Source organism: Lynx rufus, unplaced genomic scaffold, assembly GCF_022079265.1.
Source record: "Lynx rufus isolate CCGP_SWC_20201006 ecotype Redwood Valley unplaced genomic scaffold, mLynRuf1.p SCAF_14, whole genome shotgun sequence".
Taxonomy (NCBI): Eukaryota; Metazoa; Chordata; class Mammalia; order Carnivora; family Felidae; genus Lynx; species Lynx rufus.
The window spans coordinates 41,987,527-42,003,938 of NW_025814828.1; the positions used below are offsets into that span (position 1 = coordinate 41,987,527).

The window sequence follows — 16,412 nt, forward strand, 5'->3', positions numbered from 1 at the left end:
TTTGGTCTAGCTTAATCAACTGCAGTGGCATTTGGATTTTAACAGTTAGAGGCAGTGCTCTTAAGCACCAGCAACAAACCTGCAGTCCAACAATGTCAAGTTTATTGACCCTTTTCAATGAGGGAAACTACACATCAGAAGAACCATGGGACATCTCACCACATAAAAGAAAAGGTACAGTTTTTATAGGATTTGAGGAAAGGATAAACAAAATTTTAATGTTTATTTTTAAGAGGGAGAGACAGACAGACAAACAGACAGAGACAGAGCATGAGTGGGGGAGGGGGAGGGTCAGAGAGAGAGGGAGACACAGGATCCAAAGTAGGGTCCAGGCTCTGAGCTGTCAGCACAGAGCCCGATGGGGGACTCGAACCCATGGACTAAGAGATCATGACCTGAGCCGAAGTCAGACACTCAACCGACTGAGCCACCCAGGCACCCTGGAAAGGACAAAATATTTTTTTTTAATTTTTTAACGTTTATTTATTTTTGAGACAGAGAGAGACAGAGTATGAACGGGGGAGGGTCAGAGAGAGGGAGACACAGAATCTGAAACAGGCTCCAGGCTCTGAGCTGTCAGCACAGAGCCCAATGCGGGACTCGAACTCACGGACCGCAAGATCATGACCTGAGCCAAAGTCGGCCGCTTAACCGACTGAGCCACCCAGGCGCCCCTGGAAAGGACAAAATTTATATGAAATTTAAATGAGCCCTGCTAGGGGAACCTGGGTGGCTCAGTCGGTTGAGCGTCCGACTTCAGCTCAGGTCATGATCTAGCGGTTTGTGAGTTCAAGTCCCACGTCGGGCTCTGTGCTGACAGCTCAGAGCCTGGAGCCTGCTTCAAATCCTATGTCTCCCTCTCTCTCTGCCCCTCCTCCACTCATATTCCTCTCTCTCTCTCTCTCTTTCTCCAAAATAAATAAAAACATTTAAAAAATAAATTAAAAAAATAAATGAGCTACATCTGTCTACATTGTGTTGTCTGCATAAGTACATTTATTGTGAGGCTCACATCTGCATATTTACTTATTTCTAATGCAGAATTTCTCAACCTCAATAATATTGACATCTTGGGCTAGATAATTATTTGTTGTGGGAGGTTATCTTGTGCATTGTAGGATGTTTAGTATCATCTCTGGCCTCTATCCACTAGATGCCAGTGGCCCCCTCAACCCAATCATGACAAAATTTTGCAGACATTGCCAAATGTCCTTTGGGGAACAAAATTACCCCTGGTTGAGAACCACTGTTCTAATTGTTTATTGATAGTGAATATGGTAGTGAATAGTCAGTAAAGGATTTTGTGGAATGACTTCTGTTCACTTTTCTATACATAATTTAGGGTGATACATTAAATGAAAGACACATTAAAATGACAAATCTGTTAAAAGCAAGCCCATTGGCTAAAAAGACAATGTCAGTGGGGTACCTGGGTGGCTCAGTTGGTTAAGGGATGGACTCCTGATTTTGGCTCAGGTCAAGATCTTATGGTTTGTGGGATCAAACGCTGCATGGGGCTCTACACTGACAGCATGGAGCCTGCTTGGGATTCTCTCTTTCTCCCTCTCTCTCTATTCCTCTCCCACTCACATGCACACACTCTTTCTCTCTCTCTCTCTCAAAATAAATAAACATTAAAAAAAAAAGTAGCCTAATAGGGGCGCCTGGGTGGCTCAGTCAGTTGAGCATCTGACTTCAGCTCAGGTCATGATCCTGCCTTTCATGAGTTCGAGCCCCACATCCGGCTCTGTGCTGACAGCTCGAAGCCTGGCGCCTGCTTCGGATTCTCTCTCTCTCTGCCCCTCCCCCACTTGCACTTTCTCTGTCTCAAAATAAACAAACATTAAAAAATTTTAAGTAGCCCAATAAAAAATAGGCAATAGATTTGAGAAGATATACAGATGAGAAATAAATACATGAAAATATGCTCAGCATCATTGTCAATAAAGAAATGTAAATTTAAAACATAAAATCCTGGGGCACCTGGGTGGCTCAGTCCAGTGAACGTCTGACTCTTGATTTCAGCTCAGGTCGTTATTCCAGGGTTGTGGGATCAAGCCCCATGCTTAGTGTGGAACCTGCTTGGGATTCTCTCTCTCCCCCTGCCCCTCTTCCCCACTCATGCTCTCTCTCTCTCTCTCTCTTTCTCTCTCTCTAAATTAAAAAAAAATTAGGAGCACCTGGGTGGCTTAGTCTGTTAAGAGTCTGACCTCAGCTTAGGTTATGATCTCTCAGTTTGTGGGTTCAAACCTTGCATCGGGCTTCACGCTGATAGCTCAGAGCCTGGAGCCTGGTTCAGATTTCTTTGTCTCCCTCTCTCTCTGCCCCTCCCCTGCTTGTGCTGTCTCTTTCTCTCTCAAAAATATATACATAAAGGCATACCACTACACACTTAATAGAATGGCTAAAATTAAAATGACCATAATAAATATTGGCATTTATGTGGAGGAGCTGGACCTCTCGTACACTGCTAATTTGGGAAACAGTTTGATAGTTTCTTTAAATTCTAACCGTGCAACAGGGCACCTGGGTAGCTCAGCCAGTTAAGCATCTGACTCTTGATTTCAGCTCAAGGGATCAAGCCCCTCATTGGGCTCTGCACTGACAGCACAGAACATGCTTGGGATTCTTGCTCTCCCTCTCTCTTTGCCCCTCCCCTGCTCACTTTCTCTATCTCTCTCTCTCTCTCAAAATAAATAAATAAACATTTAAAAAAAATCTAACCATGTATCTGCCATATGATCCAGCTATCCCATTCTTAGTTGTTTTCCAAGAGAAAAGAAAATATATGTCTATACAAAGGCATGTACAATATTTGCATGGCAAGTGTATTTGTAATAGTCAAAAACTGAAAACAACCTAAATATCCATCAACAAATGAATGGAAAAGCAAATTAGAGTATATGCATATTACACAACATGGATGAATCTCAAAATAATACTGAGTGAAGGAAGTTATACGAATAAGGGTACTATTTATATAAAACTTTATAAAAATGCAAACTAAACTTTAGTGACAGGATCAGTGAATGTGTGAGAGTGGGGATGAGAGTGGGGAGAGTGATGAATATATTTAAGATCTTGATTATGGTGAATATGTGTAATATATAAACTCATTAAATTGTACACTTCTAATATGTACAATTTATTGTATGACAATTATATCTCGATAAAGTTTTTTTTCAAAAATTTTAATGCTTATTTATTTTTGAGAGAGAGAGACAGAGCACAAGCAGGGGAGAGGCAGAGAGAAGGGGAGACACAGAATCCAAAGCAGATTCCAGGCTCTGAGCTGTCAGCACAGAGCCTGACGAGGGCTCAAACCCATGAGCTGTGAGATCATCATGTTCTGAGCTGAAGTCAGATGGTTAACCGACTGAGCCACCCATGCACCTCAATAAAGCTATTTTTAATGTCATAGGTAACAATAGTCTACATGGCCAATCATATCAGAAATACATGCAAGAAAGTCTAAGTTGTTGAACCATGAAACTGGTAGATATATTTTTCTGATATCACACTCAACAGCAGTGGTTTACCTTGAGGAAAATAATACCAACTCTTAAATCTTGAGTTCCCCTACCTATGTCAAATGATACCTACAATTTGTGCAAGATTCCATCTTTATGTTACACTTAATATAAAGTTTAATTTTTAAGAAAAGAGATTGAAATATAGAGTGAAAATCATCTTGGGCTCAATGAACAATATTCTTCAGGAATCATGGAAAACTCCCAGAGCCACATGATGCTGGCTTTTTCATCCATCCAGCCTGGAGTCAGAAGGTACACAGCATCCTGGCTCATGGTACAGGCTTTGCCCCCATACAGGGATCTGTCACCACCACTGGGCAGAGAGTGTCTCTTGTTGTCTTTGTAGAAAATTACTGAGCACAGAGACCTCCACCATCCTGGTTTTTCACACCACAGTCTGCAGCCCTAAGAGTTGGCAAGTCTGTCCATACAACTGGCCATAGACTTTCCTGCTTGCAGACGTGTCCATCATTTACATACGCCCTCTGCATGTGCTGGGGTTTACAATCTCCTCCTAACATTATTTTGAAAGATCAGCCAGACACGGTCTTCGTCTATTCCTCTACTACTTGTTAACTGACTCTGGGCAAGTCCTGGCCTCTTGAAACTACATCTGTGATATGGGGCAATAAGGACATCTATATCATATCCTCCTGGGAGTGTATGTTACGATCTCTTGTGAAACCAGAAGAAAGTAAACACAGAACAAATGTATGATATTATTGCCACCATGTTCATGATTTAATAATAACAGCTAATATTTGTTGATCACTCACAATGTGCCTAGCCCTATGCTAAGTGCTTTACAAGTACAAGTTACAACAGCCCTGTGAGGGAGGAACAGTTATTACTTCATTTCACAGAGGGAGAAATGGAGAGTCAGAAAGGTTAAGTAACTTGCCCAAGGTCATCAGATGTTGAGGCTGGAAAGCGAATTCAGGTCTGTCTGACCACAGAGCCCACATCCCTCCCACCAGTCTCCACTGACTTCTGCCCATGTGGCCTCAGAAAGCTCTGGTCACTCCTTTCCAAACCCAGTGATCCTAGAACTTCAGAACAAGGTGTCTGATTTACTCCTTGTAGTAGGCTGAATAATGCCCCTGAAAGATATTAAGCCATAATCCATGGAACCTGTAAATGTTACCTTATTTGGAAAATGGTTCTTTGTAAATATGATTAAGTTAAGGCTGTTGAGATAGGGAGATTATCCTGGATTATCTCGGTGAGCCTTAAATGCAACCACGTGTGTCCTTGTAAGAAAGAGGCAAGCCAAGATGTTACTGAGTGCCCAGGAGCTAGAGAAGCTAAAGAAAGGGGAGAGAGAAGCAGCCAAAGATTGGACCCAGACCAGGAGACAAAGCCAGAGTTGGAATAAAAGCTGCTTTTGCTAAAGAAGCAGCAACTAAAAAAATTGAAAAGATGCCAGTTATCTTTGGACTGCTCACCTCCTTCCTTTCTTTCCAATATGTGATAGCTCCATCCACTAGGAAGTTCTTTGCTGCTGGGGTATGGAGAACAAACATGCAGCTTCCCAGGAAGATAGGGATGATCACTGGAGCCAACATAGACATTAGCAAGGAGACAGAGAGCTTGGTAGCAGAGGAGCCCAACTATGCATTGCCTACCAAGATATACTTAAGGGGGATAATCTGCTGGCCAGTGAAATCTAGGCCAATACAAAGAACTCTCAGATGCTAATTCAGAAACTGGACCCGTCCAATACCAAATCCACCTGAGCCTTTGCTAAGGGCTTTCTGGCAGAGAAAAAGCGGCTCCATATTTTGACCAACAAAGCAAGAGTGATAATGCATCCATATTCCAAGACAGCTGGTAACTTTGAAACCCACCTAGGAGTCAACCACCTGGGCTACTTCTTTTGTGCCCACTTGCTCCTGGAGCTGCTGAAAACGTCTGCACCCTCACAGGTGATGAACCTGTCATCAGTAACTCACCACGCTGGCAAGATTCATTTCCACAAACTCTAGGGTAAGAAGCACTACAGCCAGGAGATTTGCTCATTGCCACAGCTAGGTGGCCAATATATTTTTAATTGGGAACTGGCCAAGAGGCTCCAAGATACAGGGGTCACCACCTATGCAGTGCACCCAGGCATCATCTACTTCCAACTGGTCTAGCACTACTTCTTGTTGTGCCTGCTCTGGAGGGTCTTCTCCCCCTTCATCAAGTCAACATGGTAGGGGGCACAGACCACCTCCACTGTGCCTTGGTTGAGAGCCTGGAGCCCTAGTGTGACAAGTACCTCAGTGACTGCAGGAGGACCTGGGTGCCCCAAGGGTCTGAAATAGCAAAACCATTGAGTGCCTGTAGAATGTCACTGTGAGCTTCTAAAAATCCAGGACCAGTCCGGCCACAATGAAAAGGGACAAAGGAGAAGGCCCACCCTGAAATATTGTCCTTCTGGTGGGGCTATTGTTTAAAATCTTGCCCTACTCTGATTCTCCTGACCCTTATAGAAACCTTTGCCTATCCAACACTCTTGTGAAGTTGGTTCATGGTACAAGACATTCACATCTGCAGAGTATTCTCCAAGACTTACAAGAATTAGCTGTTCTCTTGGGGCAGGAGGACTGGGCAGATCCCAGGTTGGTCATGGGGAAAGCAGAAGAGCCTGGGAAATTGGGGCAATTTTTTCACTAGTACCAGAAATGCCAGCCAGCATGCTCAGCTGAGGTAACAGGAGCATCAGTGTTTCATATTTCCAGGGACAGTAAGACTCAAACTTTTGACTGATTGCTTTCATCTTTGAAATACTAGTCACTCAGGAAATACTAGTCATTCAGGAAATAGGAAATTTTTGGTTAACTTTGGACAACTTTCATTTCTTCCTCTGAGCACATTGGAGCTATTGCATGAAGCTGGACCCTCCCATTTTCTTTTTTTCAGTTTTTTTTGTATTAAGAAATTTTCCAGGCTTTATTGAGATATAATTGACACATAACATTGAGTAAGTTAAGAGCTAACCATTTTCAATCATGCAGATGGTTTCCTTTTCAAGAGTCCCCTTTACCTCAATTTTTAGAGAAAATAAAGACTGTGCATTGAAAAGACAAAAGAAATAAGTAGGAGATTTAAGAGATACACACAGAAGAAGGCAATGTAAAGATTAAACACAGAAAGATATGAGGAGGTTAACCTTGAAGATTGTAGCAAAGCCACCAAAAGTCAGGGAATAAAGACAGTGACAGGAACTGGAAGAGGTAAGGTAAGGCATGATTCTCCCTAGAGCCTGTGGAGGGAACACAGCCCTCTGACAGCTTGATATTGACCGGTGATACTGATTTCAGACATATGGCCTACAGAACCATGAGAAAATAATTTTCTGTTGTTTGTGTCAACAAGTTTGTGGTAATTTGTTATAGCAGCCAGAGGAAACTAATACAGATTTTGGTACCTGGAAGTGGAATGCTGCCATAACAAATACCTAAAAGTGTGAAAGTAAATTTGGAGTTGGATAATGGATAGAGGCTAGAAAAATGTTGAGAAGCTTGATGGAAAAATCCTAGATTGAATTAAACAAATTGTTGGTAGAAATATTAACACTGAGTGTTACTCTGGTGAGATCTCAGAAGGAAGTGAAGAGCATGGAAGATAAAACATATATCATTTTAGAAAATACATGTATTGTCAAAAGTAAAATGTTAGAAATATGAATATTAAAGGTTATGCTGGTGGTAAATAGGAAGGAAATGAGGAGCATGTTATTGGAAACTGGAGGAAAGGCAATCTTTGTTACACACTGACAAAACTTACCTGAATTATGTCCTACCATCATGTGGAAAGCAGAAATTATAGGTGACAAACTTGGATATTTAGCTGAGAGGATTTCTAAGCAAAGTGTTGAAGGTATGGCCTAATTTATTCCTGCTGCATTAGTTAAGTGTCAAAGGAAAGAGAGAAATTGAGGAAAGAACTATTAAGCAAAATAGATCCAGGACTTGGTGATTTGGAAATTTTTCAGCATATCAACATTGTAAAATACACAAAATTAAGCTATTTACTCTCATGAAGGTGTGCTATTGTGAGAAAGTCAAGAATGTGGTTGTGTTTGCTAATACTGAAGAGAGTAAGTGTGTGACTCATGAATCTCTTCAACCATCTCAGCCATAGCTAGGAATAGAGATGGGATTATCTGGGAAGGATCTGTGCAAGACCCTATGGACTAATGGCATGAATTGCTGTGACATACGGGAAATCTACAAGGTTTTTGAGAATATCATTAGAAAAATTGCCAGAATGGACTGAAAGAGGCAGAGGCAGAGGCAGGACAAACTGGAGGAAGACTGTTAGACTCCCAAAATGTTACAGACACAAAGAAAGGATAATAAAACTGGAGATTTTTACCTCTTAGTCCCCTTTATCGATTTTTCCCATCCCCCTCATTTGGTGACCACAAGTTTGTTCTTTGTATTTATGACTGTTTTTGTTTTATTCTGTTTGTTCACTTATTTGGTTTTTTAGATTCCACATATAAATGAAATCATACAGTATTTGTCTTTCTCTGTCTGACTTATTTCACTTAGTATAACACCCTCTAGGTCCATCCATTTTGTTGCAAATGACAAAGTTTGATTCTTTTTTGCCTGTATATTTATGGCATATATATATCACATATCCTTTATCTATAGATGGACACTTAGTTTGCTTTCCATAACTTGGCTGTTGTAAATAATGCAATAAACATAGGGGTGCATACATATTTTTGAGCTAGTGTTTTCATTTTCTTTGAGTAAACACACAGAAGTGGAATTGTTGAATTGTATGGTATATCTATTTTAATTTTTTGAGGAACCTCCGCATTGTTTTCCACAGTGGCCATACCAGTTTACACTCCCACCAACGGTACATGAAGATTCCCATTTTTCCACATCTTCACCAACACTTGTTGTATCTTATCTTTTTGATACTAGCCATTTGGACTGGTGTGAGGTGATATCTCATTGTAATTTTGATTTACATTTTCCTAATGTTTAGTGATGTTGAAGATCTTTTCATGTGTCTGTTACCCATCTCAGTGTCTTACTTGGAAAAAGGCCTATTCAGATCCTATGCCTATTTTTTAATCAGATTGTTCATTTTTATGGTTTTGAGTTGTATGTGCTCCTTATATATTTTGGATATTAACCCCCTATCAGATATGTCATTTGTGAATATCTTCTCCCATTCAGTAGGTAGGCTTTTTATTTGTTGATGGATTCCTTCACTGTGCAAAAGCTTTTTGGTTTGATATAGTACCAATTGTTTATTTTTTATTTTGTTGCCCTTGCTTCACGAGACAGATACAAAAACATATTGTTAAGACCAATGTCCAAGAGTTTACTACCTAATTTTTCCTTTAGGAGCTTTAAGGCTTCAGGTCTTACATTTAGGTCTCTAATTCATTTTGGTGTTATTTATGTATATGGTGTAAGAAAGTGGTCCAGTCATTCTTTAGCATGTAACTGTACAGTTTTCCCAACATCAACTTATTGAAGAGACTATCTTTTCCCCACGCTATAATCTTGCCTCCTTTGGCATAGGTTAATTAACCATATAAGCATGGGTTTATTTTTAGGTTATCTATTTGGTTCCATCAATCTATGTTATTGTCTATTTTTGTTCCAGTACCATAGAGTTTTGATTACTATAGCTTTGTAGTATGGTTTGAAATCTATACTATACTAACTTTCTATGTTATAGTATGATACCTCCAGCTTTGTTCTTATTTCTCAAGATTGCTTTGGCTATTCAGGAACTTTTGTGATTCCATACAAGTTTTAGAATTGCTTGTTCTAGTCCTGTGAAAAAAGTTATTGGTATTTTGATAGGGATTACATTGAATCTGTAGATCACTTTGGATATTATGGACATTTTAACAATATTAATTCTTCCAATCCATGACCATTGTATATCTTTTAAATTATTTGTGTCATCTTCAATTTATTTCATTAATGTCATATCTTTCAGAATATGGGTCTTCCACCTCTGTAGTTAAATTTATTCCTAGGTGTTTTAGCCTTTTTGATGCACTTGTAAATAAGATTGTTTTATTAATTTATATTTCTGATAATCTGTTATTAGTGTACAGAAATGCAACATATTTTTGTATATTAATTTTCTTTCCTGAAACTTTATTCAATTAAATTTATTAATTTTAATAGTTTTTCAGTGGGGTCTCTAGGGTTTTCCCATATATAGTATCATATCATCTGCAACTAATGACACTTTTACTTCTTTCTTACCAATTTGGATGTTTTTTATTTCTTTTTCTTGCCTAATTATTGTGACTAGAACTTTCAGCACTATGCTGAATAAAAGTGGTGAGTGAGCATTCTTATCTTGTTCCTGATCTTAGAGCAAAGGCTTTCAGCTTTTCACTATTGAGTATGATATTAGTTGTGGGTTTGTCATATACGGCCTTTATTATATTGAGGTATGTTCCCCCATACCCACTTTGTTGAGTTTTTTTTTTTAATATCATGAATGGATGTTGAATTTTGTCAAACGCTTTTTCTGCATCTATTGAGATGGCTGTATAATTTCCATTTTTAATTTTGTTGATGTGGTGTATCACGTTGATTTGTGAATTTTTTTAAATTTTTGTAATATTTACTTATTTTTGAGAGAGAGAGAGAGAGAGAGAGAGAGAGAGAGACAGAGCGCAAGTGGGGAAGGGGCAGAGAGAGATGGAGGCACAGAATCCAAAGCAGGCTCCAGCCTGTGATCTATCAGCACAGAACCTGATGCAGGGCTTGGACTCACGAACCATGAGATCATGACCTGAGCTGAAGTTGGACACTTAACCAACTGAGCCACCCAGATGCCCCCTGAATTTTATTTATTTATTTATTTATTTGAGAATATCGAACCATCTTCCATCTCTGGAATAAATACCACTTGATCTTCGTGAATGATCCTTTTTATGTATTATTGAATTAGGTTTGCTAATGTTTTGTTGAGGACTTTTGCATCTATATTCAACAGGGATATTGGACTGTAATTTTCTTTTTTTGTAGTGTCTTTATCTGGGTTTGGTATCAGGGTACTGCTGCCCTTGAATGAATTTGGAAGTGTTCTTTCTTCTTTGAGTTCTTGGAATAGTTTGATAAAGATACATATTAACTCTCCTTTAACTGTTTGGTAGACAGGGGCCTGGGTGATTCAGTCGGTTAAGCATTTGACTATTGATTCTGGCTCAGGCCATGATCTCATGGTTCATGAGATAGAGCCCCACATTCGACTCTGCACTGACAGTGTAGAGCCTGCTTGGGATTCTCTCTCCCTCTCTCTCTGCCCCTTCCCCATTGGCGCTCTCTCTCTCTGTCTCAAAATATTAAATGTATATTTGGTAGAATTCACCAGTAAAGCTATCTGTACTGGCGCTGGTGCTGGACTTTGTTTGTTGGGAGGTTTTTGTTTACTGAGTCAAAATCCTTTAGTAATCAGTCTAGTCAGACTTTCTATTTTTAAAAATATTTTTAATGTTTATTTATTTTTGAGAGAGAGAGAGAGAGAGACCGTGGGGGGAAGGGGAAAGAAGGAGAGAGAGTGGGGACAGGGAATCTGAAGTGGGCTCTGTGCTGACAACAGAGAGCCTGATGCGGGGCTCATACTCATGAACCATGAAACCATGACCTGAGCCAAAGTCGGTCACTTAACCGATTGAACCACCTAGGCACCCCTAGATTTTCTGTTTTTTATGATTCAGTCTTGGAAGATTGTAAATTCTAGGAAATTACCCATTTTTCTATGTTGTCCAATTTGTTATATAATTATTCATAATTCTCTTATAATCCTTTGTATTGCTGTAGTGTCCGTTTTCTTTCCTTCCTAATTTTATTTATTTGAGTCCTCTTTTTCTTAATGAGTCTGGCTAAAGGTTTATCAATTTTGTTTAAATTTTCAAAGAACCAGTTTTGCATTTCACTAATCTTCTTTATTGATTTTTGTCCCTATTTCATGTATTTCCATTCTGATCTTTATGATTTCCTTCCTTCCACTAACTTTGAGCTTTGTTCTTCTTTTCCTATTTCCTTTAGGTGTAAGCTTAGATTGTTTATTTGAGTTTTTCTTTTTCTTTAGGTAGGCCCATATCAGCATAAACACTCAGAACAGTTTTTGTTGTGTCCCAAAGATTTTGGAATGTTGGGTTTCCATTTTTATTTGTCTCAACGTATTTTTTTATTTCCTCTTTGATTTTTTTATTGACCCATTAGTTGTTTAGTAGCATATTGCTTAATTTCCATTTATTTTTTCCAGTTTTTTCTTTGTAATTGATTTGTAGTTTCATACCATTATATAGTCAGAAAAGATGCCTGATATGATTTTAATAATGTTCAAATTATTGAGACTTGTTTTGTGGCCTAACATGTGATCTATCCTGCAGAATGTTTCATGTGCACTTGAAAAGAATATGTATTCTGCTGTTTGGGAATGGAATGCTCTGTATATATCTGTTAAGTCCATCTGGTCTAATGTTTCATTCATACCCATCATTTACTTATTGATTTTCTTTTTTTAATGTTTATTTATTTATTTTGATGGGGGAGGGGGTAGAGGGAGAGAGAGACAACCCCAATCAGGCTCTGTGCTAACAGCACAGAGCCCAATGTGGGGCTTAATCCCACAAACCATGAGATCATGATCTGAGCCAAAATCAAGAATTGGATGCTTAACCAACTGAGCCACCCAGGAGCCCCTGCTTATTGATTTTCTATCTGGATGATTGAATCATTGATGTGAGTGGTGTGTCGAAGTCCCCACTATTATTGTATTATTATCAATTTCTCCCTTTATGTCTGTTAGTATTTGCATTATATATTTAGATGCTCCTATTTTGGTGCATAGATATTTACAATTTTTATACCCTCTTGTTATATTCCTCTTTACCATTATGTTATACCCTTCTTTATCTCTTGTTACAGGCTTTGTTTTAAAAGCTATTTTGTCTGATATAAGTATTGCTACCCCAGCTTTTTTTCTCATTTCCATTTGCATGGAATATCTTCTTCCATCTCTTCACTTTCAGTCTGTATGTGTCTTTAGGTCTGAAGTGAGTCTGTTGCGGGCAGCATATAAATGGGTCTTGTTTTTTTTAATCCATTTAGTCGCCCTATGTCTTTTGATTGGATAATTTATTCCATTTACACTTAAAGTAATTGTTGACAGGTAAGTACTTATTGCCATTTTGTTAATTGTTTTCTTGTTGTTTTTGTAGTTCTTTTCTGCTTTCTTCTTCTCTTGCTCTCTTCCATTATGATTTGATTATTTTCTTTAGTGTTATGCTTGGATTCCTTTTTATTTTATTTTTGTGTGTGTGTATCTATTATAGGTTTGTGGTCTGTGGATACCATGAGGTTCATATGTAACACCTTATATAGATAGCAATCTTATTTAAATCTATAGTTGTTTAAGTTCAAACACATTCTAAGATCACTACATTTCTACTCCCTCCCCTCCTGAATGTTTCATGTATTTGATGTCATAATTTGCATTTCTATTTTGTGTATCACTTAACTACTTATTGTAGATATATTTGATTTTACTACTTTTGTTTTTTAATCTTCATGCTAGCTTTATAAGTTATTAATCTACTACCTTTACTATATGCTTGCTTTTACCAATTTTTTATTTCTCAATTTTCTTACATCTAGTAATGACCTTCTTTTTTTCCATGTAAAGGAGTCTCTTTAACATTTCTTGAGAGCCTGATTTAGTGGTGATAAACTTCTTTAACTTTTGTTTGTATGGGAAACTCTTTATTTCCCCTTAAATTTTGAATGATAATCTTGCTGAAGTAGTTTTGATTGCAGGTTTCTTTATCCTTCATCACTTTATTTTTTTTTAATTAGGTAATGTTTATTTTCGAGACAGAGAGAGAGCATGAGAGATAGAGAGAGACAGGGAGGGGCAGAGAGAGAGAGAGGAAGACACGGAATCTGAAGCTGGCTCCAGGCTCTGAACTATCAGCACAGAGCCCAACACAGGGCTCGAACTCGTGGACTGCAATATCATGACCTGAGCTGAAGTTGGACACGTAACTGATGGAGCCACCCAGGCACCCCTCCTTCATCACTTTAAATGTATCATGCCACTCCCTTCTGGCCTGCAAAGTTTCTGCTAAAATATCAGCTGATAGCCTTAAGGGTGTTCCCTTGTATGTAACTAATTACTTTTCTCTTGCTGCTTTTAAGATTCTCTCTTTATCTTTAATTTTTGACATTTTAACTATTATGTGTCTTAGTGTGTACCTTTTGGGGCTCATTTATTTGGGGACTCCTGTGATCCCTGGACCAGAATATCTGTTTCCTTCCCCACGCTAGAGAAGTTTTCAGCTACCATTTCTTCAAATACATTTTCTGCCCCTTTCTCTCTCTCTTCTCCTCTGGGACACCTACAACATAAATACTAATATGTTTGATGTTGTCTGAGAGGTCCCTTAACCTATCCTCATATTTTAAATTCTTTTTTTAAAATTTTTGCTGTTTAGGTTAAATGATTTCCACTACACTGTCTTCCAGATAGTTTATCTGTTCTTCTGCATCCTCTAATCTTTTGTTGATTTCCTCTAGTATGTTTTTCGTTTCAGTTATTATATTCTTCAGCTCTGATTTGTTTTTATATATGTATTTTTTCTCTCTTTGTTCACATTCTAAATGAGTTTATTCACTCCTTTCCCAAGTTCTGTGAGCATCTTTATGATGATTACTTTGAACTCTTTATCAGATAGACTGCTCATCTCCATTTCATTTAGTTCTTTTGCTAAGGTTTTGACTTATTCTTTCATTTGGAACATATTCCTCTGTCTCCTCATTTTATCTGATACTCTGTGTTTGTTTCTGTGTATTAGGTAGGTCAGCTACATCTACTGGTCTTTAAGGTAGTGGCCTTAGTAGAAGGCATCTTATGGGACCCAGAAGCACAATCCCCTCTGATCACCAGAAGTGGGCACTCCAGGGGTGTCCCTTATGTAGGGTGCATGTGCCTTCCTATTGTGAATGGGCTACAACTGCTGTGAGAATGCTGGTGGGTGGGGCTGACCCCCAGCATGACTGCCTGAGAGGCCTGGTTGAAGCTGCTGTGGATTTGTTGGTGGGTAGAGTTATCCCCTGGTGTTACTGGCTGTGAGGCCTGTCCATGACTCTTACAGGCATGCTGGTGGAGGAAGCTGTGCTTCCCTGTCACAGGAATCACTTTGCAGGGGCACTGGTCCCAAAGGAGGCTGTCCATAGAAAGTGGTGGGGCAGGAGCTGCTTTGAAGGGGTGCCTATTGGGGCGCCTGGGTGGCGCAGTCGGTTAAACGTCCGACTTCAGCCAGGTCACGATCTCGCGGTCCGGGAGTTCGAGCCCCGCGTCAGGCTCTGGGCTGATGGCTCAGAGCCTGGAGCCTGTTTCCGATTCTGTGTCTCCCTCTCTCTCTGCCCGTCCCCCGTTCATGCTCTGTCTCTCTCTGTCCCAAAAATAAATAAACGTTGAAAAAAAAAATGAAGGGGTGCCTATTGAAGTGGGTGCATTGGTAGGGTAGGGCTGCAAGGAGTCAGACAGGATAAGTGGTACTATCAAGGTAGATGGACAGTGACAGAACTGGTGCTTGCCAACATTGGGCCAGCTAGGCACCTGTCAACACTTCTGTTCCAGGAAAAATTTCCTACAGATCTCTACCCCTCCAGCACATGCCCTAAAATTAGCCAATAAATCTTCTTCATATATGGCCTAGCTGCTTTTCAAACTGCTGCCTCTGTGCTGGGTGTCAGAGCAAGTGAGATTGTGTAAGCCTTTTAAAAACAGAGCCTTGGGGGCACCTGGATGGCTCAGTTGGTTGGGCATCCGACTTCGGCTCAGGTCATGATCTCACTCACAGTTCGTGAGTTCAAGCCCCATGTTGGGCTCTGTGCTGACAGCTCAGAGCCTGGAGCTCATTTCAGATTCTGTGTCTCCCTCTCTCTCTGCCTGTCCCTCACTCACACTCTGTCTCTCTCTCTCAAGAATAAATAAACATTAAAAATATTTTTTAATAAAATTTTTTTTTAAAACACAGAGCCTTGGTTTCCTACAGTCCACCAGCTCTCCCAGAGTTAAGCCCCACTGATTTTTTAAAGCCAAATGTTATGGAGGCTCATCTTCCTGGTGCATATCTTCAGGGCTGGGGGTACCCATTATGGAACTTGAACCCTTTGCTCCTCACAGAGGACCCCCATGTCTATCATATTCCCTCCACTTGTGGATTGTTACACCAGGGCTTTGGTTCCCAACCAGGTTTCATCTCTGCCTTTCCTACCCTTCTTGATAGGACTTTTTCTTCATATCTTTGGCTGTGGAAGAGATTTTCTGCTAGTCTCCAAGTCATTCTCAGAAAGAGTTGTTTTAAATGTAGTTACAACCTTGATGTGTCTCTGGGAGGAGGTGAGTTAAGGATATTTCTACTCTGCCATCTTTCCCTCTAATAATGATAACTTGATTTCTAGTTTCCAAGTCCAAAGAGGAATTTTAACCCAGGATGGATCATGCCAAGAGTTTCATCCATACTTATTTTAAGTGATGAGATTTGGTACTTTTGAGCTGATAATATTAAATGAGATTGTGGACTTGAGTTGATGTATTGAGAAATTTGGGTATTGGTGATGTAGTACATGTGTTTTGCATGTGGGATGGATGTGAATCTTCTGGGACCAGAGGTCAGATTATGGGAGACTGAATAATTTCACCTCTCCCACGAAAGATATTCTATTTCCTGGAATTTATGTGTGTTACCTACAATACCAACAACAACAAAAAAAAAGACTTTGCCGGTGTGATTAAGTTAAAGATCATGATATAGGGGGATTATCCTAGATCATTTGGGTGGGTTCTAAATGCATCACAAGTGTTCTTATCAGAGGGAGG

At 39.5% G+C, this 16,412-nt stretch overlaps 1 pseudogene; it reads left to right on the forward strand.

Annotated features, from left to right (window-relative positions):
* The first annotated feature begins 4,952 nt into the window (after positions 1-4,952).
* Positions 4,953-5,971, forward strand: LOC124509245 (retinol dehydrogenase 12-like; annotated as a pseudogene).
* Positions 5,972-16,412: the final 10,441 nt, after the last annotated feature.